Raw genomic sequence first — 5,724 nt, 5'->3', positions numbered from 1 at the left:
TATAACTGATTCACTTTGTTATAAAGCAGAAACTAGCACAGCACTGTAAAGAAATTATACTCCAATAATGATGTCAAAAATAAAAATAAATAAATAAATAAATAACAGCCAAAGTATGCAACAATCTTAAGTCATTAAGACTTCAAAGGACAAATGATATTAGAGCAGGGACTATTTTCTATTTCATACACTGAAAACTTACTTTTCAATGAAGCATCTCTCAGGCAAAAACACTGGCATGTATGGGAATGAGTCGATAAAAATATAAACTCATCATATACTGCAAATGATGTGATATTTGAAGCAACCTACTAAAGGTCAGGGAGTAAAGGGGAGAGTCAGCTATATTATTTGGAGCTAAGACTGAGAAAGATCCAGTGTCCGAAGAAGCCTTGTTACCTCAGTGTCATTGATGAAAAAGCGACATCTGTCAGTCAGACCAAGGACACATTCCTGCAAAGAAATAAAATATGAAATTACAAACAATTCTAACCAAACTAGTTAAACCAAACTCTTCCATTACATGGTTCCATTACCCTATGATTTCACATCTAGGTCCTTGTAATGGGGACTGAAGATGCCTAAGATGTGGTTGGTCCAGTGCAAAGTGGACTATGGCGCATCCAGTGCATCAGCAAGCCCTGCCATTTCTATCTCCTATGCATGTCTCAAACGTATCACCTTTCGGCCCTCACTGCCTCCACTCACAGCCACTTCCACTCTCGTCCCTTTCAACCTACTCTCTACTGGGCAGCCAGAATAACCTTTCAAACCATGAAGCACATCACACTACTCCCTGATTAAAATCATCAGTTTCCCAATCTATGTTAAATGACCCAAGCCACACTCCTTCCCATGGCCTATCTCTAAGGTCTAGCCATTGCTTCCATTAGGTTCCTTGAATAAGCTGAGCTCTTTCTAAGCTCACAGTATGTACAGTTCCTCCTCCCTGGGACACTCTCCCTTTCTCAGAGATAGAGCTTTCTTTTTCTTCACACTCAGCACATACACCCCCACCTCCTAGAGGCTTTCCCAGACCACCAAAAGTTGGTCTCCCCATCCTCACAGCTACCATCCTCTAACTAGCCTCAAACACTTCCCTATTCTCCACCTTTACACTGTGCTCATTTACTTCATTCTCCTATCAGAAGGGACAGCCATACCCATATTGATATTCTCATTGTTGCCTTGAGATTTAGTGGACACTCAGGTCCACCTCCAAAGCACACACTCTTTCTACTTAATGCTATCACTTCCTGGGTCACTGCTCTAAGTGCTAAGTTTTTCTGGCTTGTGTTTACTTACCTATTCTCCAATCATGGCCAATTTGGTCTGGGTGCACGGATAAGGAAATCGAACAGGAAATCCACCAGGTTTCTTCTATGGTTCAACAGCCAGAGAGGGTGATTCTGCAGGATTGGCAGATGAGGTTTACCAAGAGCTGATCTGCTCTTTGTAAAAAAAAAACGGTTACACTAATACTTGCTAAAATGATTAACATGCAATTTAAATCACTTTCCAAATGTGTTTTGGAAACTCATTAAAGTACTCCAGTTCATTACAAGAGAAAATACAGGGAGAACACACCTGCTAATTCCACTCTATAGATTAGGGTTTCTCAGGGTAGTTAAAAGACCTAATAACCACCACAGCACTGATAAGTTACAAGTATATGTGCTCAAGAATTAAATATCTACGTAAGTCATAAACATGCTTTCCTAACATTTTGATACTCACCCCAAAGGTACTTAAGTATCTGACCACCAGACACCTGCAGTGCTACTGACTTGGTCTTGGAGTTGCAACACAGACAGATTATGACCCCCATCCACTGTCACAGATGAACTGACAAGAGTAAAAAAAAAAAAAAAGGAAATGAGGAAGGCGTGAATAGACCATTTTTCTCAAAAGTATTGACATTTCACTGATTTTGCAAAACAGAAAAAGAAGTCATTTTCTTTGGTGCTGCACTATTTCAATATAACATAAATGTAATAAACGCACACACATATGTATATACACACTAATAGATAAACTATTGCAAGCGCAAGCCCAGGTAAAGCAATTACCTGTCACATGACATTATTTTCCACGATGTCAATAAGCTAGGTTTCTACATTGTGAGGTCACCGCTCCTATTCTGGCAGCAACTTTATATAACTTATTGGAACTTATTTCAATTTACTGCATTAAATAAAGCAGTGAATCTGTAGGAAAGTGAGCACACTTAATACCTCTATTGCTATTATATTCATTCATAGAAATCTGTGAGTCTCCCTTAATGGGAAGAGGGGAATCTGTTATTGCCATTATAGTTTTTCCTAAGTCAATGAACCAAGAGTAGACATGTCTTAAGGGAAGTGGAAGAGGTACGATAAAAGCAACTGGTGCCAATGCTAACATTTATTCAAAGAGTTTTTAACAAATCTACAAAAAAACCCAAAATGCCACAAATTTGGGTAGGATAAATTATCTGAGAAGTTAAGGGAATAGACTCTGGAGGTGCAATGGCTGGGATTGGATCCTGGCTCCACCTGCGTTATCTCAGGCAAGTTACTTAAACTGCTCTGTGTCTCAGCTGCCTCAGCTGTAAAATGAGGGCGCCAACAGTACATACTTCAGAAAGGTATTGTGAGAAATAAGTGAGTTAATATAGGAAAAGCACTTAAAAGAGTACCTTTTACAAAGCACAAGCTATAGTAAATGTAAGCTCTAAGCTGATTGGGGGACTACATATTCATCAAAGACATTAACATTTTGCATGAACAAAACAGTCTTTTTTGAGAAAGAAAAGTCAAAGCAGCAGAAATATATTTTAAATGACTTCTCACTTCCTTTACAGCAAATGAGATGAGGGCATCTACCTTTTACAAGATAATGATAAAAAAACTTCAAATTTGGAGTAGTAGAAACATGCATAATTTAGGCATTTCTAATGTAAATTGCTCTGTTTTCCAAAGGAAGCCCCTGTTAAGTGTGCATGCAGCTAGCACATGTTCTGCATCCAGACATACTCACAACCTTCTTAAAAATATGAAGCATTGGGCTTCCCTGGTGGCGCAGTGGTTGCGCGTCCGCCTGCCGATGCAGGGGAACCGGGTTCGCGCCCCGGTCTGGGAGGATCCCACATGCCGCGGAGCGGCTGGGCCCGTGAGCCATGGCCGCTGAGCCTGCGCGTCCGGAGCCTGTGCTCCACAACGGGAGGGGCCCCAGCAGAGAGAGGCCCACATAACACACACACACAAAAAAAATATGAAGCATTATTGGGAGTTCCCTGGTGGTCCAGTGGTTAAGAGTCCACACTCCCAATGCAGGGAGCCCAGTGTTCGATCCCTGGTTGGGGAACTAGATACCGCATGCCACAACTAAAAAAGATCCCGCGTGCCGCAACTAAGACCTGGCGCAGCCAAACTAAATCAAAAATAAATAAATATTTCTTTTAAAAATATGAAGCATTATCATTCAAAGATTAGAAGTTAATGACTGCATTTGGAATATGCTTTATGTATACAATAAAGGTTATCATACAAAGATTAGAAGTTAATGACTGCATTTGGAATATGCTTTATGTATACAATAAATGTTCCTAATTTTGCAACAATGGTTTTGCAGAATTTAAAGCTAACCAGTAGATCTTTAATTACATGTGAATCTGGGGATTCTATCAATGTATGCCTAAGGTGCCGAGTTTTGACACTGGAAACCTGAGGATTTCTCGGAGCTGTCCAGACAATGCTATCTGCTGCACAACAGGGCTTGTGATACAGAAAACAGCATTCATTAATGAAACCTGTTACGTGACAAACATGCAGTCAAGGAATCAAAATGAAACTCAGGGCCAGGGAGCTATGAAATTTTAGCAAAGAAAAATACAAGAGGATTTCTAGTAATAAATGCAATCAAGTGTCAAACAAAATGTATAGGAGGCCGGAAGAAGTATTTTGAAGTCACTAAATCAAAATAAAGTGCATATATATAGATCTCATAATTGAGTTTAATAACTTACAAGGGTAATTAGAGTGGCTAATTCTCATAGGCTAATAATTACTCTGCTGGAATGTAAGTATAGGCTGAACGGAAATTCTTAACACACCTTAAAAATGTTTTGCCTCATCTATTGGTATTTGTGCTCTTTTTCACCAATTCTTGATGCATTTTAGTCTATATTTTGACATGACTAAAAACTAGACTTAACCCTCTTGCTAAGTATGTCTAAAAAGGAAGCCACTGCCCCTCAACCCTGCTCAGTGGAAGTAAAAAAAAAAGTCCTAGGCTCATAAAAGACAGAAGCCTAACTCTATCTGCATATTAACACATGGAATACAGGGAATTGTTGAAATGCCTAATATTGAGCTGTCCCTGCTCGTTATCCATCTCAGAAGGGGCCACAGTCAGATCGTGAATGACAGACTGTGGGCGGGACTGACTGTGGCTCACAGCCAGGAAAACGTCTTCCTGAACCCAGGTGAGAAGCCTGAGCTTCAGTGGGTTTACTTTCATCTTCACTGTTCTCAAACTGAAATCTGTTTTAAATATCAAAGAATTTTCAAAACATGAATAAAACTTTAACATCACCGAGATTTTCCTGAATGAAGAACAAACCACTTCATGTACAGTCAACTCATTATTTGGAGGGACAAAACCTGAGCTAATGCCCACTACTAGAAAATCCAAAAATAATGTTTGCCTGGCTTAAGAATATGGTTTTCTAGTATTTAAAATTAAGTATCTTATACTCTGAGATCTTTAGATTTGAAGAGAACATTTCAAGAAACTGACTACAGAAGAAAAACTGACTGCCCCAGGCCCTACACTAATAAACCCCAGGAGTCTTCCATTGTTACCACTTACCGGCATTCAAACCAGGCTCCAGCAGATATTTAGGTCTCAGTTGAATGGATCCTTTCCTAAGCATCTCATATCAAAATGACTAATTAGTTTGGGAGATGACTTCTTTGCTGCTGATGCCTTCCTCCTGTAGCATTCAGACACTGGAGGAGGGCCTGTTTTTACTACTTCACGCGGGAACTCACAATGGCTACTTCCTGCCTTTCAGCTCAAGCAGCAGATCCTCAGTGGGCCCTGAACAACCTGAGGCACTAGTCTGATCTTCCTATTCAACCAGCTCTCCCTGGACTCAGTCTCTCCACTGCATTCAGCCCCACACAGGAGCATTCCTGCCTCCGGTTCTCACTGACACTCTTCTGCCCACCACACCCAACATTCTCAATCCTTCTCTGGCAATCATAAACCTCTCACTTTTTCAAAGTTCAAGGTAAGTTATTTATGCCCTTCATGAAATCTTCCCTAATGACTTAGAGCTATCCTTCTCACAATCTTTTAAAACATGAAACTATATTCTCAATTGCCTCACACTTTCTAGTTTGCCTTAAATCTGTCTTCTAAACTTTCAACTCTGTGAAAGGAAATAATCCATGTACATGCTCTTTGAAAAACTACTAAGCATTATACAGACAGCTCCCAGATCATACACAGGTAGGAAATATATTCAGTTATTAAATATATTGCATATTATGACATTTAAGAAACATATAATTTATTATATCCAGGTATTTGCTCATTATTCCCATTAATTTAGAAATAAATGTTCCCAGGAGACAAAGTAGTGCAGTAATTAAGAACATGGGCTTGGAGTGGGGAAGTTTCAGAGGCACGGAGGAGAGCGCAGCAACAGGGGTGCGGAGGGCAAAGTGGAGAGATTCC

General features: G+C 39.9%; 1 long non-coding RNA gene across 1 annotated transcript; it reads right to left on the bottom strand.

The window, feature by feature from the left end:
* Positions 1–225: 225 nt before the first annotated feature.
* LOC114484747 (uncharacterized) lies at positions 226–1,802 on the bottom strand. Its single transcript, XR_003677979.2, has 3 exons — positions 1,738–1,802; positions 1,306–1,409; positions 226–453 (listed from the first exon to the last, which is right to left on the bottom strand). It is a non-coding gene; the product is annotated as an uncharacterized lncRNA (long non-coding RNA).
* Between the last annotated feature and the right edge of the window lie 3,922 nt (positions 1,803–5,724).

This window comes from Physeter macrocephalus, chromosome 21 (assembly GCF_002837175.3).
Source record: "Physeter macrocephalus isolate SW-GA chromosome 21, ASM283717v5, whole genome shotgun sequence".
Taxonomy (NCBI): Eukaryota; Metazoa; Chordata; class Mammalia; order Artiodactyla; family Physeteridae; genus Physeter; species Physeter macrocephalus.
Note: the sequence above shows the minus strand (reverse complement) of the source record. Positions and strands in the feature narration are given on the sequence as shown.